This window comes from Chiloscyllium plagiosum, chromosome 35 (assembly GCF_004010195.1).
Source record: "Chiloscyllium plagiosum isolate BGI_BamShark_2017 chromosome 35, ASM401019v2, whole genome shotgun sequence".
NCBI classification, from domain to species: domain Eukaryota; kingdom Metazoa; phylum Chordata; class Chondrichthyes; order Orectolobiformes; family Hemiscylliidae; genus Chiloscyllium; species Chiloscyllium plagiosum.
Window position 1 is genome coordinate 19,531,176 of NC_057744.1, and position 26,554 is coordinate 19,557,729.

The window sequence follows — 26,554 nt, forward strand, 5'->3', positions numbered from 1 at the left end:
TTGAAGTACCAATGACTGGCTCTTATGGTTAAGTAGTTAAATGCCACCAATTCAGTGAGAAAATGTTCTTACCTTAAACAAGATGTGGTTTATTGCAAGCTAGCTGTCATATACAAATAAAATTAATTTATCTTCAATCTAGGCAATAACAAGACACTCTGTCTTATCCCCAGGTGATGTAAACTGGGACTTTTTATATCACATCATGCATTACAAGTTTGGGCTCTGTTTTTTTTTTGAGATAATAACTTGTGTGTTTTCTGTGTCTGAAGTAAATAACTTGTAAGCATTTCTGTAGCCATGGTGATGTCTGTTAAAATAGTTTTTATAACCTGGATTTAAAGTGAACAGGTTTGTGTGACCATTAATGGATATTTTCTGTTTAACTTAGATTATCCTGCAACCCAGCAAGGTAAATAATGGGACCTCAAAATTTGTAAGAAATTTCTAATTTTTTTAAGCATAAGGGATACACCCATATCTCAGACCGGGAGACTTTTGATTTCGATTTTACTTGGAGTTTTGGAACAGTCCTATAAATTCCTTGGAAATAGGATGGCTGAATAAATCTGTGCTTCTGCGAAGGGAAAGTATAATTAACTAGATTGTCTAAGATTAAAGAGATAGTGTTGATCATACATCAAAAGCATTGAGATAAAACTCAGGAGTACGATAGTTCCAGCGAGAAGCTCTCTGCAATTTCAGACTAAAGGTTGAAGGCATGAGTGACCTAAACCTTCAAAGATGTTTGGACTCTGATGTGAGTATTGTATAGTTGGTGTTTTGGATGCTTTACCAGGGGTACTTTTTGAGGTACCGACAGATCTGTTTTAGGATTAATGGGATTATACTTTTCTTGTGTACTTGAGTATCTTTAAATTTGTGTTATAAGTAAATGGCTTGATCTGTTTCGATTTATTTTCATTTCTGTTGTTAATAAACTTCAGTTTTATTGTTAAAGCAAAATTTGTAGCATTGCGCATTTATGCTTGAGTCAGAGCCCACATTAATATAAGCAAAAGGAATAAAAATATGATTTATCAAGCCATGATTTAATCTGACTGTTGAAAAATAACATCATCAGGGATCATAACAACTGAATCACCTAATGAGACTGGGTGTTGCTAAATACAGTCTCCAACATTTCAGAACAACTACCTTTGTCAAAAACTTGGTGTCAATTTTGTTTGATAATGTTTCTGTGAAATACCTTGTTTTGTAACATCAAATTCTACATTTAAATATAAGTTGTTGTTGTAAATAGGCAGGCCAGATCATGGTAGAAAATCAAAATTGCCAGAGGAAGCACTTTATTGTGATGAAGGACCATCAATTGATATTTCCACATTATTTGTTCTATAGTTGACAAAATTTTCTTGTACTTGCATTGCTTAGACTTACATTGAGGTGAATCAGATAAGGCAGGAGATGTTTTCAACAGGATTGAGTTGGGTTGAAAATTGCCTATCACTGAATTGAAGCTGCCAAAGAGCCGAACATGGTTGGATATCAAGGGAACTGCCCCAAACAAGGGGACACCATTAATCAAAATGCTGGAAGAATTCCAGTTACAGTAAATGAGGTTAGCTCTGCATTAAAATAGATCACAAATTTATAAATTTTTTTGTAGTTGAGCTGTAGAGCTTCTAGCATCAGCAGAGTTCAGGCAAGTTCAATCATATCCATGCTCTCAATCAGGGGTTAATCCATCTCATCAAGCAGAGAGAAGTACAGAGTTAAAATGCCCTCAAAGGAGAAAACAGCCATGGTGATTTCTAGTCACATGAAGAAGAGGGTGGGAAGTTAAATTCCTGTTGATTCTTTTTGTCAAAGACAGGCAATGTGCCCAGAATGCTATTATGTGAAATGTGGATGGTTGAATTGGATGCGAAGTGTAAACACAGGGATATACTATTGATGAGAAATCTCCTTAAGATATCAGTGCAATTGGTCAAAGAACTCTGGATCTAAGCCAGAAAGGAACTAAAAAAACCTTCTGTCAGTCACAGCTAAAAGGCTGGAAAATACCAGAATAGATTACCAGTATACTTTGGAACAAGTTTATAATTTTATTAGGTTGGGTGATCTGTACATTTGATCAAAATGCAAGGGCTGTATGACGGTGCTTCTTGAAACCAGTAACATTTTTTAATGTACCCATCCTTTTAGATTAGCTGCACAAGACCAGCATTACTGCAGACAAACCAAGGACTCTCAATAACATTAGACATCACATTTGACAAGCAGTTGCACAGCTAAATGAAATCAGGAGAATATAGATGGTGAGTTTGAGGAATGAGTGCATAATGAGTTACAGTTCGTGACTGAAAAGGAATAAATAACACTGATAGCTAATTCCCAGAAACAACTGTTCTGGAGGCCCAAGCCAATGCATATCGCTATTTAAAAAAAGTAAGAAGATAAGAATAAGAAGCGGGATTAGGCAATTTAGCCCCAACAGCCTGCTCTGCCATTTAATACACTCATGGCTGATCTCATCTTGGCCTCAACCCCACTTTCCTGTCCACTCCATAACCCTTCAACCCATTACGAGTTAAAAATCCATCTCCTTGCTAAAAGTTACTCAATGTCCCAAAAGTTACTCAATGTCCCAGCACTCACCAAAGTTTGGGTAATGAATTCCACAGATTCAGGACTCTTTGAGAAAAGCAATTTATTCTCATCTCTATTTTGAATCTGTTACCTCTTATCCTATGCTTACCCCTCATTCCAGAGTGTTAGGCGTTAGAAAGTATCTTTTCTACATCTACTTTGTCAATCCTCTCTAAATCAATTTCTCACAAGGTTCAAACTATTGCCTGATTATCAGATGGCAACTCTTCACATATGGCAAGGTGAGCAGAGTACCAAAAGGTCATGAGTACATGGCACTCTGCCTCTATTAAACATGTTCATGTTGATTGGGTCATTGGCTGCAATCACATTGTGATCTTCTCTTTAAAATAGAGTCAAAAGCAATGCTCAACAATTGACATACATGGTACATATAATTCAAACAGTAGTCCCAACCATCAGAGGTTTGGATCTTCAGCAGGTAATTTCTCTTCTGGAGCTTAAATGTAGAAGACACTAAAATAAAGATATATAGTTATGTCACCTCAGTCACAACCTGGTGGAGCAGATCAACTGTAGAATGAGCAATCCACATGGTTTTCATCTTCTTGGAATCACTTTCATGGGCACAAGTGCTATCAAATAGCAGAGTTGAGAATTGGTTCAGATAGTGCCTTGATTGAACTTCATATGACTCTTTGACAGATTAATACCGTGAAAGAATCTTGTTGGGGTCTGAGCAAGATGAGCTATGTCAGGTTTTGTAGTAGAATCAAGTCAGGCAAGGTCTATCTTGACATTGGAAGCATCTCACAGTCAGTTTTACGTTATTGCCAAGTGCCAAGGCAGGTTTTTGTACTATACAGCCGCAAGTTGCTAATTAAGGGGACTGTGGTTTGTTAAACACTGTATTAGTATTACAACTCACATCATTACAATTCAGATTCCTATCTTACTAAACATGACATAGAACTTCAACATCAAAAAATCTTGACGCGAAATGCAGAGGATTTCGACAATATCTGTCAAATTCAGTTTATTGCTGACTGCAACCAGTCTCCATGTTGCTCAGCACCAAACCCTATTTCACAGCATGGTCCATGAGCTCAAGCCACATGCATTCCTCATCTGTGGATACTGACATCAAATATTTGTCATCTTCTCCTGACCATCATGGCACCCTTCCAATACATTGGTACTAACTTGTATTGTGGGGTGCCCCGGTAAGATACAGTGGGAGATCTTGTTGGGCCTCAGGGGAAGAATCCCTCCAAACAAAACTCAAGGCAACTGGCCCTTAGCCAATAAAAGTAAGATTCAGCCAAAACTTCCAAATTTTAAAGCTGGCTCATCAGATTTGTGCTAGACACTGGTGTTCAATCATTGGAAACATCCTACACAGAGCAATGTGCAATTTGCCCTCACATAGGAATCGCGTGTTTAAAACGTCAAATGCTGCAAGGCTCAATTGCAAACTTTGTTTCACTGCGTTTCCTATTTTAGTAAAATTATACATTAAATTAAAAGAAGAATTTCTTAATATTATGTGCCAGGATCTAATGACCATGGAAAAGTAATCAATGATAATAAAAAAATCAGTAGTCTCTCCAATTATGGTTTGTTGCAATTTTATACACATTACGCAGCCAAGAGTGAAGAAACACAGTAAAATGACTCCCCAAGATACTTGTTATGGCTACGTATTGATTGCTAAATTGTTTAATGCACTAATAGTGACTTGCTTCATAAGTTATTTCAAACAGTGACTTTGGTTTATCTTTATCCTGCTGGCTACATAATGATTCTCTTCTGATTATGATAAATTTGATGCCACATTATAAATTGTACTAAATCAACTCAAAAACAGTATTTAACACAAATCTAAAAAAAAATCCAGAATAATATGCAGCTTATTATGCTGTGCTCAAGCTAAATATTATTCTTTACTTTTGGAAGAGTCTGATGGTGAGGTGCTAAAAGTTAACTATCACTGCAATTTTGCTGTCATACCTGGATGAGAAAGTACTGTATAAGTGCAAGTATGTTACTGCTGTTAAGTAATAAAAATGTCCTTTCGTATTATTTTATATGACCGTTGCATCTCCTGAGAGTTCTTCCACAATCCTAGAAGAGAAAGTCAGAGAAATGATAGGCCTATAATTTGTAGATTTGAGGTATTTCACTAAATTCTCAATTTCAGTGCTTCATTCATCCATGGGTTTGAGAAAAAGATTGATGTAACTTTCAAACAGATAGTATGGCATCCAGGACCTTGGTGAATGTTGTGTCTAACTCTTTGTTTCCTTAACAAATTAGATGTAAGGATTCAGCAAAGAAGCAGAATTATGATGAAGAAAGAATTAGGGTGAATTAGACCTCACCTTGTGCCAAAATTTAAAGCCTTTACCTAACCTCATGGCCTTTTTGTAAACCCATGCCAGCTTTTGGCTAACTTATTCCAATTCATGACCCCGCATATCACTCTTAACTATTTGTGACAATGTTGTGGCTTTAAGAGATTGTTTTGTCCTGGTTTCTTTCAACAGAGGGATTGAATGAGAGATACAGAGCTGGGTGGTGAAGACCACTTGAGTAAATGGCTTGGAGTTTTTTTTTTACAGCCTGAATGGGTGTGGCTAGCTCTCACAGATTAGGATTTCTGGGTTTTGGTTCCTTGGTAACATCAGAAGCTATTGGGGTCTTCAAAAAATAACTCCTGGCTGCTACTCTCTCCAGATTTTCTTCTGATTTTCTTTTGCTTGTGGGTTGGAGAATGCAAGAATCTGTGTCTGAATTTTCCTTTTTTGCTAAGGAGTATGTTTATGGATGCTATTGTATTGGAACAGTTCATTAGTAATAGCTACTGTATCTATTATTCCTCTTAGTTTTCCAATAGAGATAAGTTATTCTAAATTCCTCCTTCTTTGGTTGTATTTTAATTATAGTTTTGAAATAAATTCTGTTTTGCTTAAAATCAACTAGTTTGACTAATTCAATTTCATCTGGAACACAACCCTTCACATTTGCCTTTAAAATAAGAAAATGTTCGGGTCTAGGCTAACTTTTTAAAATATTTGGAAGGGATTTGGTCTAGTCCATAACACCTCCATATCAACTGATCCAGTACATACCATAGGCACCTTAAGACTCATACAAAGATGAAATAAAATGAAGTTCTAAGTGTCAATACAAATTTCACAATACTGAAAAAAGACTCAATCAGATAAGCATTTACTGCATTTAAATTATTTCAATGGCATAATGCCTTATAGCAATGAGTGTTTAAGTCAATGGCATAATCCCTCATAACAACATACTTCGGAAATCATAGTCCCAGTTCTGAAAGTTATGTGGCTGGCGAGTTCAATGATTAAGCTCAAGAAGGAAAATGGAAGTCAAGGAAGGTATAAGCTAAAAGAGAAAGACATGTCAAGAAGCTAAAACTTCAATTTTGTTTTCCTCTTTCACAGATACTGTCAGATCTCCTTATTATTTTAAGTACTTAATGCTTTTATTTCTTTTCAAAGAATAATACTTAATTGTCTAGAGGTTAGCTCTTTCAGACAATTGAACATCAAAGTGTGAAGATGCAGCAAAATAACTGATCAATATTTGAAGGTAGTAAAAATGCTAAAAGCAACATGAAAGTCCACTGGGCCAAATATTTTAACCTTTCAAACCGAATCATGCCCAGAAGCATTAACATCTGTGTCCCAGAAAGAATGAAAATTTCACACATCCATTCATTCAAAAATCTATTACTTTTTGTTTGTTAATTTCATGCATAAATATATGATAGTGTACATAACTAAACTATGATTTCATGAATTTTCAAGCCATTGATGTAGGCTGATGGACTTACTTGCATATTAGGAAGAGGTAACTACATTTTATACTTGTAAATGTTGAAATATCAGGAGGATCATTTCCACTCCAGTAAAATTTCATAATATTATTGACTAAATTACTTACCTACAATCTCTCCTACATATTTTTCTAATCTATCAGAAGCTTATGCCTTTTTTTCAAAGATTTGAGAACAAAATCAAGACTCTTAAATCCAAGATCGAGGGAGTACTGCACAGTCAAAGGCATTGTCTTTTTAAATGTCATTAACCTGAGATCCTATCTGCCTGTATACAATGATGTAAATTATACCATATCAGTATTTTAGGATGAGAGCTTGGCATCTTGGTCAACAATGATCCCTCAAGCTACATCGCTAAAAAAGATTATCTGGCCATGATCACACTGCTGTTTGTGGGAGTCTGTTGAATGCAAATATCTGCCATATTTCTCCTTATTCACTCATGGGATGTGGGCATAGCTATCTGGGCTAGCATTCATTGCTCATCCCTATTTCTGTTGAAAAGGTGGTGGTGAGCTGCTTTCTTGAACTGCTGCAGTGTATGTACACCTTCAATGCCAGTAGAGAGTGAGTTTCTGTGTTATAATAATGACTACACTTCAAAAATACTTTATTGTCTTTAAAACACTTTGAAATGGCCTGAGGTTATGGAAGCCACTATATAAATACACTTCTTTTAAAATGCTACAAACATTGTTTTTCTTTATTGGTTAGTCCATTGAGTAGAGGAGTTGGGAAGTCATGTTGTTGCTGTGTAGGGCATTGCTTAGGCAATTTTGGAATACTGTATGCAATTCTAGTCTCACTGCTCTAAGAAGGATGTAGTGAAACTTTAAAGGGTTCAGAAAAGATTTACAAGGATGTTGCCTAGGTTGGAGGGTTTGAACCATAGGGAGAAGCTGAATATGCTGGGGTTACTTTCCCAGGAGTATCGGAGACTGAGAGGTGACCTTATAGAAGTTTATAAAATCATGAGAGACATGGATAGGATAAATAGATTAAGTCTTTTCCCTGGGGTGGAGGAGTCCAAAACTGGAGGGCGTAGGTTTATGGTGAGAGGGGAAAGATTTAAAAGAGTCCTAAGGGGCAACGTTTTCATGCAGAGGGTGGTGCGTGTATGGAATAAGCTGCCAGAGGAAGTGGTGGAGTTCGGTATAATTACAACATTCAAAAGGCATCTGGATAGGTACGTGAATAGGAAGGGTTTAGACGGGTATGGGCCAAATGTTGACAACTGGGATTAGATTAATTAGGATATCTGGTTCACATGGATGAATTGGACTGAAGGGTCTGTTTCTGTGCTGTACATCTCTATGACTCAATGAGTTTATATATTACAAAGCAATGATGGACAGGACTCCTCATACAGCTGTAAGTCTTGGGCATCACAAAGTATTCTTTTGAGCTCTATCTGAAAGCCTTGTGATCTCCATTCTAAGGCACCATTCCAATTTTCTGTTTAAATTGAAAGTATTAAAAATGGTGTCATGTTCCATTTTCTTTGGTGTAGCTTTTTCTGTTTCTCAAATCTCTCATTCCCAAACCTGTTTGAATGCATTGATTGTCCTTTCTGTAACTGATTAACCTTAGCAATAACTCAAATTCTGGATCCAAATGGTTGGATTATACCTGCAGTCAATTCAGTGTGGAACACTAGAGGGCACATTTTTGGGAGCAGAGTCACACTGAAGAATGAGAACTACTGAATATATCTAGGTCAAAGTTTGATAATTATCCTTATCATCTACAGAATTAATTTCAAATGGGGCACTTATTTTTAGCTTTCAGTGGTGTTAGTGCAAGATTTTCAATACTTAATGCCAACAAGACTAAAACTAGGCGAAATTGTGTCTATCTCTGTCCAGTTTTTGATTAATTATGTTGAAACAGTGAATGCAATGGTATTGGGAACATTCTCTGAGAGGCATGTGTGACTCTGATGGTGTGAGCAATAAATTAATCTCAGTCAATACTATTACTATCTCAAGATATTTCAGCAATTATGTCCTCTCAATTATGAGTCAATTAAAATAAACTGTCTTCACACTGCTGTTTGGAATTTTCGAAGAATTATATTTTAAACTTGTTAGCACTTCAAGTTCACACAAAATATTTAGAAGAATAAATTAGTAGAAAAGAGGAAATGGGACAACAAACTGAGAAATTGATTCTGTTCTTACTAAATGGGTGCATAACTGATGGGAAATCTCACATTTGCTGGGACTTTATTGAGTTTTTTATTGTTAGAAGGAAAGGAAAACCATCGATGAGATATGCAAGTGACTGGACTGCCCTGCCCAATCTGAAAGTTAATAGCTTCACAGAAACAACAATGGAGATGATGGAATTTGGAAAGTGTTGGGATAAAGCACACTGAGTTTGTATGAATCATAGAATCCTTAGAGTTGGAAGCTGTTAACCCATCAAGTCCACACCAATGCTCTGAAGGGCATTCCATCAGACCTACCCCTTAACCTATCCCTGCATTTCCCATGGCCAATCCACCTCACCTGCACATCTTTGGATTGTGGAAGGAAACCAGAGCAGTTGACGGAAACTCACACAGACAGACGGAGAATGTGCAAACTCTACGCAGGCAGTCGCATGAGGTCCCTGGTGCTGTGAGATAGCAATGCTAACCACTGAGCCACCGTGCTGCCCTAAAGGCAGGCAAGAGAATGAACTAAACTGATGAAGCTACTCAAAGTTTTTGATGGCAGCATTATTGTGGAGTATCATTATTTTCATTTGATATGATTAACCTGAAGTTGTGATACCTTCACTCTAAAAGGAAGCAGCCCTAAAGGATCACATCCTCAAATTTCAAAGAGAATTTTTTTTTGAAAGTTAGTGTGATTAATTTCAAGTGACAGCTTTTTTTATAATGTTTTCACTTTGGATTGGTTTTGTTGTACTTAGTCAGCTGCTCTATCACTCCATTAGGGGATTTTGCTTCAACTGACTGTCCAATATTCTACAAGGCGTACAAGATTTGCCACATGAATGATATATTGATACATGGGAAAATGGTCAAGGAGCGTGAACTGAGGGCACATGCAATATTAAAATGCCTACAGGCTGAAAGGCTTTCCCTTAGTGACGTGTGAATTTTCCAAGCAATTTATATACTTCCACTGTTGACAAAGATGGGATAACGTCAGATCCACAGTGAAAAATAGCTGTTCTGGAATTTCCCTTTCTGAAATTGGTTGATGATCAGCAAAGATTTCTAAATATGAGAAATTTGTTGGCACAACCTTCACCTAACTTGTCAACTCTGACTGACTTCATGAAAATGTAAGGTTGTTTTTCAGACTGGAGGCCTCTGACCAGTCGAGTGCCACAAGGATTGGTGCTGGCCCCTCTACTTTTTGTCATTTACATAAATGATTTGGATATGAGCATAAGAGGTACAGTTAGTAAGTTTGCAGATGACACCAAAATTGGAGGTGTAGTGGACAGCGAAGAGGGTTACCTCAGATTACAATAGGATCTGGACCAGATGAGCCAATGGGCAGAGAGGCGGCAGAAGGAGTTTAATTCAGATAAATGCGAGGTGCTGCATTTTGGGAAAGCAAAGCTTAGCAGGACTTATACACTTAATGGTAAGGTCCAGGGGAATGTTGCTGAACAAAGAAACCTTGGAGTGCAGGTTCATAGCTCCTTGAAAGTGGAGTCGCAGGTAGATAGGATAGTGAAGAAGGCGTTTTATATGCTTTCCTTTATTGGGCAGATTATTGAGTACAGGAGTTGAGAGGTCATGTTGTGGCTGTACAGGACATTGGTTAGGCCACTGTTGGAATACGCGTGCAATTCTGGTCTCCTTCCTATCAGAAAGATATTGTGAAACTTGAAAGGGTTCAGAAAAGATTTACAAGCATATTGCCAGGGTTGGAGAATCTGAGCTACAGGGAGAGGCTGAACAGGCTGGGGCTGTTTTCCCTGGAGCGTCGGAGGCTGAGGGGTGACCTTATAGAGGTTTACAAAATTATGAGGGGCATGGATAGGATAAATAGACAAAGTCTTTTCCCTGGCGCCAGGGAGTCCAGAACTAGAAGGCATAGGTTTAGGGTGAGAGGGGAAAGATATAAAAGAGACCTAAGGGGCAACTTTTTCATGTAGAGGGTGGTACCTGTATGGAATGAGCTGCCAGAGGAAGTGGTGGAGGCTGGTACAATTGCAACATTTAAGAGGCATTTAGATGGGTATATGAATAGGAAGGGTTTGGAGAGATATGGGCCAGATTGGGTTGGGATATCTGGTTGGCATGGATTATCACTCTATGACTCTAAATACAAGAATGATGCTGTCAGTCACATCAGGAGGATGCTTTCCAAAAGATCAAGGGCACACTGACATCTGCAGATATCCAGGTCCACAACAATCCATCCTTTCCAATCATCATAACTGTGGGTGAACAAAGATGTAGGTGTTGGAAATTACATCTTCGTAACATTGTCAGACATAGAGACATGTCATGCAGTTATAGAAAGGAATGATCTCTCAGTTACAGAGATATAGAAGATGTTTTCAGACTGTACCATGAGACTGAAGTTTCTCATAGAAGCATACCATAAATCATTGGTCTTTCTATTTAATGAGGAGTAAGTAAGGTTAGGTGGTGAGGCATGAAGACCGATTTCGAACATTGACAACATTTCATACATAAAACATATAATATAGAACATTACAGTGCACTACAGGCCCTTCAGCCTTCGATGATGCACCGTCCTGTGAAACCAATCTGAAGCCCATCTAATCTACACTATTTCATTTTCATCCATATGTTTATCCAATGATGATTTAAATGCCCTTAAAGTTGGTGAGTCTACTACTGTTGCAGGCAGGTCATTCCATACCCTACAACTCTCTGAGTAAATAAATTACCTCATCTGTAAATAAATTACCTCATCTGTCCTATATCTATCACCCCTCAATTAGTGTTTGTTGAAAAGCTGGTCATTTCCAGATTCACTGTGGCAGTATCTTGATAAGGTACATCAGGAACACTGGACATTTGAAGGACATAGTGAGGTAAAGTTATCTGTGTAGTAACCAGGGATCTCAAAGGAAGTTGAGGATCTGATAACTGATTGTGAAACATGTTACTCACAGGCCTGAGGAGTGATGGCAACTGATTCCCACTACTTTCCCCAAAAGACCAAGGAAATGAATGTGAACTGATCTATTTATGCTTGAGGGTCAACCTTACCTGACTGTATTGATTATTTTTCTTGATGAATTGAGACAAATGAGTTACATACAATCACCATAGATGCAGCTGTCAGGACATGACATGTAATAGTCAGGACACGTGGGAATCCTGATGTGGTTTTGTCAGCTCATGGACCAGTTTTCTAATGTGCCTTTTAATCAGTTTGCAACCAGTTCTGGATCTGAACCTGTAATAAGCTCACCGAGGTACATGCAGTCGAAGCGGAGTGTGTCGGACAGTCGGGGATGGACAAGCAGGTCCGATGCTGGACGACAACTTGAGTTTGATGGGGGGTTGGAGGCACTGGTGTTGGATCTAGGGCACAACAGAATGGTGTCATTTCCAGTGACTGGGGCAGATGTCGAGCCCAGAAAGTGTTGAGTCAGATTCAAGGGAATGCTAGGAGTCTGCAGGAGTTGGTGGTGGATGTGGTAAATTGTGGGGTTAGTTTAACAGTAACTCAGGGTTTAGAGTATATAATTAACAGTCTAACATTTTCTGAGTAACTGCCTCCTTATCTCTGAATTTTCCAATTAAATTGGATACTTTCAGACGGTTCAGATGTACGGGAATTATCCAATGAGATCTTTTTTGATGATGTTAAAAATCACACAACAGCAGGTTAGAGTCCAACAGATTTATTTAGAAGCAATAGTTTTCGGAGTGTTGCTCAGTTCCAAATAAGCATGTTGGACTATAACCTGGTGTTGCATGATTTTTAACTTTGTCCACCCCAGTCCAACACCAGTCCTCCACATCACTTTTTGATGATAATTTTCTTTAATTTGGAATGTCATTGTCAACTGTGACTTAGCTAGTAAGTGACTTCCCAATTCAGAGGTTGTGGGTTCAAGCCCCTGTCCAGAACCTGAGTACGAACACTTAGGCTGCCACTCTAGTGAGTAGTAAGGGACTATGGTACTGCTAGAGATGTCTTCTTTTAGATGAGTGTTAAACTGAGGCCCTGTCTGCTCTTTTTGTAGATAAAAGCATTATTTTGTAGGCGATCTGGAGCTTTCCCTCGTATCCTGGACAATGCTTCTTCAATCAACTTCTTCAAAAATTGATTAACTGGTCATTATCATGTTACTGATTGTGATAATGTGGGACAGAAATTGGCTATTGTCTTTCCAATATTACAATAGTGATTAAACTTCAAAAATATTTCATTTGGTGCAAAATACTTCAGAATGACCTGAAACCATTAAAGGCCATATGTGAATGCAAGTTTTTTTGTATTAAGGTTCCCTTTTTTTCTTTCAAAAATAAGAAACCATAAGAAACCATGATACTACTTGTTTATATCCTGGGAAAATTCCTGATAGTGTAAAGTTCCTGTGTTAATTAGCTCTATGATCTCCTCTTATGTAGCAGCTTTGCAGCAGTAAATTCTATGCCCACGCCCCTCACTATACAGTAATGAAAACCATCCTTTGTTCTGCTTCACCTGGAGCTCTTTTTATATGAATGAAGCAGACCTTCTGTATAATGAATTCCACTGTAAACTGCACGTCATAAATGAACTGCTGTGCTGTTGATATCCTACACTGATCTGCACTATACCTGATTTTGACAGCAATCTGTTTGAGCAAGCTTCTGCAATAGGGCCCAAACATATAGTTTCATATTTCTTTTAAATATTCCTGCATATTAAAAACAGCTCTGACTCACCAACTTGATGAGGGTCATTCTCATCTTCAAAGCCTGGTGGGGATAGGGAGGGAGTAACCTGATGGAGTGAATTGCCCAATTGTTGGGTAACTCATCCAATTTACATCTGATTGGGTCGGTTTACTCTACCAGGTAATAACGCTGAAGAGATACCTGCACCACCTCTTAGCCAAGCTTAACATGTAATTCAATGAATGAGTAACTCTTGGTAGTGAAAACAATGTTGAATTTTATGATGTCCACCACATGGAGCTGTGCTTTAGATCATTGGTCAAGTGTAGCTAAGTAAACCTGTATTCTGATTGCAATGGCATTACACTTATACTGCTCTTTCAATGTGGAAAACAGCGTAAGTCAGAGAGTTGAAAATAAATAGCAGTAAATGGAAGAAAAAAGTAGCTGTCAAGCCACAGAGCGACAGTTAGGAAAAGTTACCTGAAGGCTTGATTGAAAAGATAGATTTTGCTGAGAAAAGATATATTTTCTCAAAGCTTTTCATCTTACAGTCATCAGGACAATTCACAAGAAATACCAGAGTAAAGCAAAAACAACTGTTAAGTGCTGATTGGTTGGCAAGTGGTGATACATCGTCATGGAAATGCTCCAGTTAATGATAACTATAGCTAGTTGGTTGGCTTTCTTTAAATTTTAAATAAGCCAAGTTGACTGTGATTTTGTAAGGAATTGTTCTGACAAATGAACCAGGAAATGGTTATCACCTGTTTATGCTCCAATAGCTGTTCATCTTTTCTCATATGCATCAGAAAAATATTTGCCAAACAAATATTCCCTTAGCAAACATACAGTCACTATAGAATAGAAGACCTAAATTAATCAATTACACTATTTTGTACAGTACAGTCAGGGTACCGACACACCCACACTCATACTGTTTAGAGAAAATGTCCTATTTTGTGATGTTATGCTTTGCCACATAACCTAAATTTGCTGGAACTCTGCCCCACTTTTACTTGTAGTCGCTGACCTATTCTAAACCACAACTTTTAGTATAAAACCATGAGATGAAAGCTGCAAGGTTGTTGGTGAGTGTAAAAGAGGATTTTATTTTTTAATTTAAAAAATTCAAATAGCATTTACATTCATCCTTTAACTGGTGAATGTTGTTGACTTTCTCACAGGGCTCTTCTCCTTGATGGATTTCTTTCAAAAGTAACTCCACTTGAAAATCAGATTTTTGTTGGACTGTATGATACAGACTTTTCCCATCAGAGAGAACATTGAGAAGGAGCACTGTGCATGATGAAGGATGTCCCCCATTCAGCTGAGGTTGTCACCAGTTCTCACATTTATTGACCTGATTGTACTTGTTGATCTTGCACACTTGCTCACTGCATTAGCAAAAAAAAAGACTCGGTCCTGATCCCTTTGGAAAAATTGCCTCCTGTCACTTTTCCTGAAAGTCCAACTCCCACCTTTTCTACTTATTGGGAATCTCCCCCATTTTGAGTCAGGCCTTGCTCAGTGATGTCAAATGTCTGTGTTGTGATTGATTGTTGCTGCCTTCACATCCAGTAATCTAATTTCTGAGAAGACTGACATTTCCTAGTCTCACCAGATCAGAAAGGGAGCTCAGGTAATAAGGAAAACCATCCTATTGCAGCACCGTGCGCCTATATTATTCACAGGAATGTAGTTCAAGTAGGCCAATCAGTCCTCAAGCTAATACCACCATTCACTCTGTGGGGTGGTGCTCTGCAGTAGCAACCTTACAATGCTAACTCGCACTCATAGTACATAAACATGGAGCAGACAATATTATAGTCCTTGACGGAGCACAGCCAATCATTCATCCTCCTATAACACTGGTTAACTTCTATCAAGGCTGCTTTTCTCAGTCAGGTTAACCTCCTGCTGCCAAGTCTTGGGAAAAGCCCTTTATCAGTTCGATTATGATTGATTTGTACCTCAAATCCATTTAACTGATTGTATTTTGTCGGTCAGTTGGTTAGATGGCTGGTTTGTGATGCAAAGTATCACAAACAGCATGAGTTCAGTTTCCACACCGGCTGCAGTTGCCATGAAGGACTCTCCTTTGCCATCTTTTCCCTGACCTGAGATGTGATGATCCTCTGATTAAATCACCACAGTCATCTCTCTCCATCCTTCTCTGTAATGAGAAAGCAGCCCTATGTTTCTGGTAAGACTATGGTGTCTTTATCTGACTTTGATCCCTATGCAAAATGAAAATCTGTTGATCACAGTCTGGAAAATATCAATTGATTGAGCATTCCTAACTTGCTCAAAAAAATGTTCCAAACTATGTGTGGAACAGATTCTTTCAAATTTCAGTCCGAACTTATTTCTTGAAAAGAACCTATTCTTGTTCTGTTTTCACTCACTAATCTTTATCTAACCTATTTATTTCTTTTATCATGTTAAGTAACTGCCACTACACCATCCTTCAACTCCCTAAATACATTTCTGCAATCTGGCCTCATAAACACAACCTCAAAGTGCTGATATGATTCTGGTTCATTACTGAACGCACTCCATCTTATTCCTGAGGAATGAAACCTGAAGCTGTGAGCAGCATTCTAAGGCTTTATTTCATACTAAAGATATGAAATAAAGCCTTAGAATTCTCCCATTGAATACCAGCCCCTTGTGGATATCTGAGATACCAGTGAGGTGTTCAAGCTCAAGCCATCTTTTGTGATTGTGCCCTCGTCCCATGCAATCCTTGGTGAAAACCAATCAGAAGTATACATTCTCCGAGTTGTGTAAAAAGGTCAATGAGCTGATGGTGTATGTGTTGCTGACTGTTGTTGATATTGAAAGCACAGGAGTCTTCTGATACAGCTGCCTGTAATTGTGTGTGATGGCATGCTCCAGTGGCAACCTTACAATGCTAACTCGCACTGATCGTGGCTAAACATTAAGTAAAACATTGATACAATCCTTGCTGGCGCACAGCCAATCATTCATCCTCCTGTGGCACCCTATGGTTCAGTTCTATCAAGGCTGGTTATGTCAGTCAGGTTAACCTCCTGCTGACATATCTCAGGAAAACGTGTTCCCTTCTCATCTGGGCAGCATTCAGGAAAATCTCTAGGGAGGCATTGCTCAAATGTGGCAATGCTTTTCTTCTGGCCTCTGGTATCTCCAGGGGTGAGACCGCTTGATAAATCCAGGTTGAGGGAAGTTCCTGCCTTGCAGAGTGAGAGAAGGCATCTTTTAAACTTAGTGCCAGGATGTTGAAAACTGGATGGCCCTGGGCTGGAGGATCAGCTGGTACTCTCTACCTGCCCATAAAACTTGGCATTTTAACTGTGCATGCTTTTGCAATGAGCTGAGAAGAACATAGTTGTGTAAGAAAACCCAACATACCCTCAAGTGGACATACCTTATTTTTGACAAGCTCCCATACTTGGTCTTAAAATGGCAGAACATTACCCACTGAATCTCAAAGACAACTCTGATTAAACTCTCACCATGGGAACAATATTTCCCAGGGTAGGAATATCACTCCAGAAAAGAGCAGATAACAGAAAAAACTGACCATAACGATATGCATATATGTTATTAATAACTTTAACTTTACACATAATGGATGTGCAGAGACTGATGAACATGGAACTGACTAGAATTGACATGCATTTTTGTTAATGGATGATATTTTTATTTTTGTTCTGGATCACTGTTGTAACTACCTATGATATCGAATGCACTTGTTACTTCTGTATAAAAAAAAAGAATGTGATCTCTACTTCTGGTATAAGTTGCTTTCACTTTTGTTGCAGTCTTTAAACATTTGGTTGAAACATTCTTCATGATATCTTGCAGCTAGCAATTATTCTGTCAATTGATGCTCTGGGGCCTCAATAGATTCTTTATTGTTTCTTACTTTGGTTGTTCCCTGTAGTTTGTCCCACTCCACCCTGATCCTCAAGTTTAAGAAGCTTAAATCTGAGTGGATCACCAACACAACTGGCTTGGTCCAGTATAATCGGGTTTAACTGGATTCTATCAAACATTCCTGAGTCTTACTTTCCTCTTCAGAAAACATTCAATCCTACAAGGTCACCTTAATGTGCAAAAATAACCCCCAACGACTTTTCTCCATTATATTCTCTTAAATCCCTTGCCTTCCATATTATTACTTACAAAAGCAAGGAACCCATGCACTTGCTTGGTATGAAGTTTGAGGTTATAAGATAAGCAGAACCAAACCAAATACATTCCTCAAGCCAAGCGTCTGCTCTGACCCTGATGCTGAACCCTGAACATTTCTCTACGTTCTCTCCTATCTCCTGCTAAGCCTTCCATATTACCACAAACTTACTAGCTGTCCTTCCTCTCGAGACAAACTAAAGATGGCAGCAGAGTAAGGTGCTCCAGCTGGAGCTTCTCTGCTCGCCAGTTCCTTTCCCTTTTTTGTTTCTTTTTTTCCCTTCTTTGCTGCAGTTTTTCTTCACTATCCACCCACCCCCCCCCTCCCCCCCCCTCCACATAAATAACCTTTTAACTATCCTTCCTGGAGGGAATGGAGAAAGGAGCCTATGACCAGCTCAGCAAGAGAGGCGCATCAGGGACCAGGCCAGGCTGGGAAACAAGTCACAGCTGGAGCTCCAAGTGAGACCAGACCATGCACAGGCAGACCTGGAAGATGGTTCCTTAAAGTGAGTCACAGCCGGAGCCCAAAGTGGGAGCACAGTGAGCGCAGGCCGAGTTGGAAGCTGAGTCGCAGACCGGAGGCTGGAGCAGGAGTAGAGTGAGTGCAGGCCGAGTTGGAAGCTGAGTCACAGGCTGGAACCTGGAGCAGGAGTAGAGTGAGTGCAGGCTGATCTGGGAGTCACAGGCCAGAGCCCAGAGCAGGAGCATGGTGAGCACAGACCAAGCTGGGAGCTGAGTCACAGGCCGGAGGCTGGAGCAGGAGCAGAGCGAGTGCAGGCCAAGCTGGGAGCTGAAGCGCAAGCCGAGGCCCAGAGTGGGAGCAGAGTGAGTGTAAGCTGAGTTTGGAACTGAGTCACAGCTGGAGCCCAGAGTAGGAGAAGAGTGAGCGCAGGCTGAGCTGGGAGCTGAGTCGCAGGCCAGAGCCCAGAGTAGCAGTTTGAGTGAGTGCAGGCTGAGTTTGGAACTGAGTCACAGGCTGGAGCCCAGTGGGAGCAGAGCGAGTGCAGGCCAAGCTGGGAACTGAGTCACATCTGGAGCACAAAGTGGGAGCAGAGTGAGCGCAGTCTGAGCTGGGAGCTGAGTCGCAGGCTGGAGCCCAGAGTGGGAGCAGACTGAGCTGGGAGTCGAAAAGTCTGGTGCTGGAAAAGAACAGCATGTCAGGCAACATCTGAGGAGAAGAAGAATTGATGTTTCAGGCATAAACCCTTCATCAGGAATGTTGGGGGTGGGAGAAGGAGCTGAGAGATAAATATGTGGGGTTGGGGCTGGGGTAAGGTAGCTAAGAAGGCGATAGGTAGATGAAGGTGGGGGTGACTTGGTGGAGTGGGAGGGGGAGTTGAAGTGGGTGGCCACTGAGCGGTGGGGATGTCTGGTGCAAATGTCCCAGAGATGTTCCCTGAAATGTTCTGCGAGTTGGCGTCCTGTCTCCCCAATGTATTGGAGACCACATCGAGAGCAACGGACACAATAGATGAGTTGTCTGGATGAGCAGGAAAATCTCTGTCAGATGTGGAAGGAGCCTTTGGAGCTGGGGTGAGGGGAGAGGTGTGGGCACAAGTTTTACACCTCTTGCGGTGACAAGGGAAGGTGCTGGGTGTTGAGGGTAGGTTGGTGGGGGGCATGAACCTAACAAAGGAGTCATGGAGGGAATGATCTCTGTGGAATGCTGATAGGGGTTGGGAGGGAAATATATCTCTGGTGAGCTATGAGCTAAGTCATGGGCCAAAGCCAGAAGCAGGAGCAGAGTGAGTGCAGGCCGAGCTGGGAGCTGAGTCGTAGGCCGGAGCCCAGAGTGGAAGCAGAGTGAGCACCGACCGGCCAGTGGGATGTCCTTGAGGTGAGTCTGGCACAGAGGGCAGCACGTGAATGCAGCAAAGGCCTCCTGTTCTGAAGCCTGGGGAGTATGGCGTCAGTGAAAAAGGACTATAAATTGAGTACTTTAAGATACTTTTTATTATCAATCTGGACTTTTAAACACCTGTTTCCCCATGGTCATCTTTTTTGTTTACTATTTCAATTCTGTAATAATATTTAAAGTATCTGTACCTGGAGACCCTGTATCTATAACAGCGCTGAGAGGCAACATTATAAATTTTTCACTGCATTCATTTGAGCACATATGATAATTAAGACTATTCTAAATCTACTCCCTTCCTCACCCACATGCTAGCTGATGGTTCTCTCTTCTTAAGTTTTGTCTTCTCACCTTTCAAAACCATCTTCATCAACCTCTGCTGAGAGATTCCCAGCCTGGATCCTTTGTCTTTGTAAACTATCGCTTCATCTCCAAACTGTCTTTCATCTTCTGTGTACTTGAATATGTGCTCCCCTTTCCAATGCATAACTGTCTTTGTCACAACTTCGTGTTTCAATCTCACTGACCAGATTTGCACTGTTTCTCCAACCCTGCCAAAAGGGTAAATTACATCCTCCATCATCAAAGAACATTTTCTCTTCTTAATATCTCTGCAACCTTTTATGGATTTAATTCTATTATCTTTCTCTGGTGAGCTATGAGTTCCTATCAGTTCCTCCTCATCTCAAACTCCAAACACTTTCTATCAACTCAATCTGCCTCCCTGACCAAATCTTCACTATCACAGTGTACTACCTCGCCTCAATCTCAATTCCTCTCCAGTGAAAAGACCACCTTCTTGATATCCCTACCATTTTTGTCCTTTCTCAGTATATTTAGTGCTGAAACCTTCACCTTTGCCAGTGCTATCTATTTGACCAAAATCTTGGTCACCTGACCTCCAAATTTAGGTCAGTGGCAGTTTCTGTCTAAGTAAACTCCCATGAAGTGTGTTTTTTCAAAGAATCCCTACATTGTGGAAATAGGCCCTTCAACCCAACAAGTCCACACTGGCCCTCTGAAGAGTAGTTCTCTTCCCCCACCTCACCCTAGTCCCAAACTTCCAGCTCAGCACTGTCCCCATGACTTGTCCTACTTGCCTATCTTCTTTTCCACCTATCCACTCCACTCTCCTCCCTGACCTATCACCTTCATCCCCTCCCCACTCACCTATTGTACTCTATGCTACTTTCTCCCCACCCCCACCCTCCTCTCATTTATCTCTCCACCCTTCAGGCACTCTGCTTGTATTCCTGATGAAGGGCTTTTGCCCGAAACATTGATTTTACCGCTCCTTGGATGCTGCCTGAACTGCTGTGCTTTTCCAGCACCACTAATCCAGAATCTGGTTTTCAGCATCTACGGTCATTGTTTTTACCTGGTAGCCCACCCAGACCCATTCTCTTACATTTAATACTTGACTAATGCACCCAACCTAAACATCCCTGAACACTGTTGACAATTCAGCACGGCCAATTCACCTAACCCACACATCTTTGGATTGTGGCAGGAAACCAGAGCACCTGGAGGAAACTCACACAGACACGGGGAGAATGTGCAAACTCCACATGGACAGTTGCCTGAGGTTGGAATCGAACCCAGGTCCCTGGTACTGTGAGGCAGCAGTGCTAACCACTGGGCCACCATGCCACCCCTAACTGGGCCACCATGGCGCCCATAACTGGGCCACCCTGCCACCCCTCAAGTGTTTTGTGGTATTTTACTGTGTTTGCATGTTATGTCATGAGTTGACTAGTTCTCACATAAATTTTTTAGAGCAATTTTACTTGCTTAGATTTTGTGGCAGAAATACTGGTGAAGCTGTCATAGTTATTGTTATTAAAAAGTAAATTAAACAGCAGATTGTATTACCAACCTATATGTAGTTTAAAATGACAATCAGGAAATCCCTGTTGTCCTGTTTCTTCAGAAGCTTCATAACAGCAATATCTCATTTCAGCATTTACATAAATTCTTGAAACTTGCGTGACAGACTAAATATACCAGAAAAAAACCAGCATATGTCCACCTGAGTGCAAGTAAATTTTTAATGGTGTGACAGCTTGAATTTCTACCAAACAACCTCACCAGCATGAAAAACTAAAGTGTCTAAGTACACAGTCTTGTTCCTTTGTGTTTCAATTATTGTTTGAGATTTGACTTTTATTTTCTTCTTCTGATTTAGTTGATCTCTTATTCCCATCTTTCCTGAAATTTGCTGAAATTTTGCTGAAATTTATTTCTGTTGATGTCTTGACATTTAATTAACCATTCCAATACATGCCAGTTAGGACATGGTAAAAAATCTTCAATCTGCTTGATTGAAAAGATATGCAATTGCTACTGATACTCATTTAGAGGGTCCCCTGCTCTATCTCTTCTCACCCGGAGAAATTCAAATACAAAAATCTTACTATGAACAAATACAAGTCTAATAAGTGACTTGTGCTGACAGTCACTTCCTATAAACCCTGGGCATTGTGTATTTTTATGCATTTATTCTCACAATTAACACATCGTGATGTTAAACTTGGGCTTGGCTGGAAAGTTTGGATGGCTCACTATCATTAGGTGGAATTTAATACTTTACCCAAATTCTAGTGGGTTGGAAGGTGGGCTCCATAATGCAGTGGGAAGGCATAGGGCAGAGAGCACATCACCTATCCAACTCCTCTCATTTAAGTCCAAACAGGAAAAATTGAGGAGACTCACTTAAAGGCCTCTTAAGTACTTCAACCTGCTGTCCAACCAAAGGGAACCATGTGGTCAAGCTGACTTTAAATCCTTGTGGGCATATCTGGAAGTTTGATTGAGCTTTCTTGCACTCAGGCATCTTGTGTCCAGTGGAAAGAATAGCTGCAGTTAGGGCTGACCAAAGAGGAAAACAACATAATGCCTTTTAGAGCAAACTATATCGTCAGTGCCAGCCTTACTGGTCTTGAGCAACTCAGCCGACTTACCTGAGTTTCTTATTTCCTCTTCCTAGGTTCTACTGGCACTGTCGGTACTGGAATGGTATCAATCTCCCACATTGACTGAAAACTGTCAGAGGCAGAACCTTGAATAACTATTTTGTGTCAGTCTTCACAGATGAAGAATGATCTAAAGGATATGATGGGAGGTGAAAACCTCAATTCAATTGTTATCAATAAAGGGGTAGTGTTGTGCAAACTTGAGGGTCCAAAGGTAAATAAGTCCCCTCGTCCTGATGAAATGTATCCCAGGGTGCTAAAAGAAATGGCAGAAGTTATAGTAGATGTGTTATTGGTAATTTACCATAATCCTCGAAACTCCATACAGGTCCTGGTGGACTAGAAGACTGAGAATGTCATGCCACTGTTTAAACATGGGTGTAAGCAAAAGGCAGGTAACTATAGGCCAGTTGGCTTAACATCTATAGTCAGGAAAATGCTGGAGGCTATCGTTAATGAAGAAATAGTGAGACATCTGGATGGAAAGGGTTCCATCAGGTAGGCGCAGCATGGATTCAGGAAGGTAAGGTCATGTTTGACAAACTTATTGGAGTTCTTTGAGGATGTAAAAGCGCAATGGATGGAGGGGAAAAGGGGGATGTTGTATACTTGGATTTCCAGAAGGCATTCGATAAGGTGCCACACAAAAGATTCATCCACAAGATAAGAATGCATGGAGCTTCAGGGAATGTACTATCATGGATAGAGGACTGGTTAACCAATAGAAAGCAGAGAGTTGGGATAAATGGGTGTTTCTCTGGTTGGACATCAGTGGTGAGCAGGGTGTTGTAGAGGTCGGTGTTGGGCCCGCAACTGTTCATGATATGTATAAGAAGAGGAGACTGAGTGTAATTGAGGAATCATTAGTTTGCTGATGACACTAAATTGAGTGGAAAGGCAAACTGTGCAGAGAATGAGCAGGGTCTGCAGAGATTTAGATTGGTTAAGTGAGCGGGTAAGGGTCTGGTAGATGGAGTACAATGTTGGTAAATGTGAGGTTATCCACTGTGGAATTTAAAATATTAGGTCAGAGTATTACTTAAATGGTGAAAGATTGCAGCATGCTGTTGTGCAGAGGGACTTCTGAGTGCTCGTACATGAATCGCTAAAAGTTGATTTGCAGGTGGAACAGGTAATCAGGAAGGCAAATGGATTATTGGCTTTCATTGCTGGGGGGAGAAATTGAATTTAAGAGCAGGGAGGTTCTGCTGTAATTGTACAAGATGTTGGTGAGGCCGTACCTGGAGTATTGTGAGCAGTTATGGTCTCCTTCCTAGAGGAAAGATATAGTGGCTTTGGAGGCAGTGCAAAGGAGGCTCACCAGGTTGATTGCGGAGATGAGAGGGTTACCCTTTGAGGAGAGGTTGAGCCGCCTGGGACTGTACTCACTAGAATTTAGAAGAATGAGAGGGCATCTTATAGAAACATATAAAATTATGAAAGTGATAGGTAAGATAGAGGCAGGCAAGTTGTCTCCGCTGGTGGGTGAGACTAGGACTAGGAGACATAGCCTCAAGATTAGTGGGAGTAGATTGAGGACAGAGATGAGGAGGAACTGCTTTTCCCAGAGAGTAGTAAATCCATGGAATTCTCTACCCAAGGAAGCAGTAGAGACAGCTTTTTAAAAATATATTCAAGACACAGTTGGATGGGCTTTTGCATAATTGGGGAATTAAGGATTATGAGGATAATGCAGGTAGGAGGAGCTGAGAGAATGGATAGATCAGCCATGATCTTAATGAATGGCAGAGTGGGCTAGACAGACCAAATGGCCTATCTTATTATGAAACTATGAAACTATAAAGGAGCTCTGCCATGTAAGATCTGGCAATCTGGATAGTAGCTAAACTAACTGCACAAAGGCTGATATCCCATCACCAACTCACCCTTTATTTACATGTGCACAGTACATTGGCTGTAGCCAGCCAGCTCAGAGTCATTCCCTGAACTGAAGAGATTCTAAAGCCCCTGTTTATATTGGTCAACCAATAAAGTTGCTAATCCCAGACTTTTATCTGTTCTAGTTTGACAGATTATAAATCTCCCATTGCAAATTAAAAAGTGAAATGAGGGAAATAGAGATCAGTCACAATTCAAAATCAACGTTTATAGCTCTGAAATTTATTCATTCATGGAATCTAAGCATCTTTATTGTCAAACCTTAATTGAGGAGGTGATAGTGAGCTGCTTTCTTCAACCACTGCAAATCCGTGAAGCAGATCTATTGACAGTGTTTTTTGGGAGGGGCCGTTGAATTATGCCTTGAAAGAAAAGGCATATAAATGGATTTTGATTTAAATAGCTTCTAGGAAAGTGACACGAAAGCATCATTTTTGATCATACTTAGTTTTAACCTATGAAAAAATTAAAAGCAGAATAAAAGTTAAAAAACCAAATTCAAGATTCCTGAAAGGCGTGTATTGTGTGAGCTAGCAATATTTTCTTCCAAACTTTACAAAGAAATGTTGAATAATGTTATGTGAGAATATGTGTGAGAGAGATTAACTCATCCAAACCTTATCATTCAATGTCCAGACTGACTCTGTGAGTCAAGATAGCACTGGGTAGTATTTCAGTCATTATTATAGAGTCAGTTTTACATTGCAGAAGGGATTGTCATGCTCCTGTTAATAAATAAGATTTCAGTCATTCCACAGTTGTTGCCTTGTGAAACTTTGCTTTGAAGATCATCAGTTATATTTATTTCATTGTAAAACTGATGATACACAGAATGTATGAATGTACTCTTGGCTACCTTATTCCACATTTACTTTAGTTACAAAAGGCAAATTATGTTTGTTGTTTGTTGATCACATTAGGATTATAAACCTATAGAATCATTTATCATCCATGCTTGAGTCAGCTCAAGGATACAAAGTGGATCACATCTTTTAGAAATGTGGTTTAATTTTGGGAAGCCTTTGAGGAATCATTAATTTGAATAAAATTCAGAAATATATCACTCACACATCTGAAGAGTTATAACAGCGCCTTCCTTATCATTGAGAATTACAATGAATCTTGAAAGCAATTTATATTTACTTTAAAAGGACAGCAACAGATATGGTCAAAATATAGCTAGAAGGGAACATGGGTCAGGAATTGGCCCATGATGTTGTAGCCTGCAGTTTGTTCTTATTTGTGATGGGGATGCACCATAGCAGTTTTCACAATTTTTAGTCACTTACTGTTCATCAAGATACGATGAGAGCATTAGTGAAACACCATTGGGAGTCAGATAGGGTATTTTGTGGAGTAACAGAGTAACAGAGTCATAGAATCTTGCAGCATGGAAACTTCAGTACAACTCATCCATGCTGACCAAGTTTCCCAAACTAAACTAGTCCCATTTACCTGCATTTGACCTATATCCCTCTAAACCTTTGCTATTCATCTACCTGTCCAATGTTTTTTAACTATTGTAACTGTATCTGCATCTAATACTTCCTCTGGCAGTTCATTCCACATACAAATACCCACTATGTGAAAAAGTTGCCCCTCAGGTCCCTTTGAAATCTTTTTCCTGTCACCTTAAAAGTATGCCTTTTAGTTATGAACTCTCCTACCACAGGGAAAATACCTGTGCTATTTACCTAATGGATACCCCTATAATTTGATAAATCTCTATAACGTCACCCCTCAACCTCCTATACTCCAGTGAAAAAAGTCCCAGCTTTTCCAAACCCTCCAGCCCCAGTACCATCTCCTCAATTTTTTCAGTACCGTTTCCAATTTAATAATATCCTTCCTATAACAGGGTAACCAGAACTGTACACAGTAATCCAAAAGTGGCCTCACCAATGAGCTGTACAACCTCAACATGGCAAGCTCCAACTCCTCCACCCAATGGCCTGAGCAATGAAGGCAAGTGTTCCAAGATCCTTCTTAACCAGCCTGTCTACCCTGTGATGCAAATTTCAAACAACTACGTTCCTGAATCCCTAGGTCTCTCTGTTTGGCAACACTACCCAGGATCCTACCATTAATTGTATAAGCCCTGTCCTTATTCATCTTACCAAAACACAACACTGCGCATTTATCCAAACTAAACTCAATTTGCCACTCCTCAGTCCATTGACCCAATTGATCATGATCCCTTTGTAATCTTAAATAGCCTTCCTCATTTTACACTTTGCCATCAATTTTGGTGTCATCCGCAAACCTAATAACCATGCTTCCTAAATTCTTATCCGAATTGTTTACATAAATGACAAACAACAGTGGACCCAGCACCAATCCCTATGAAATACTGCTGGTCACAGGCT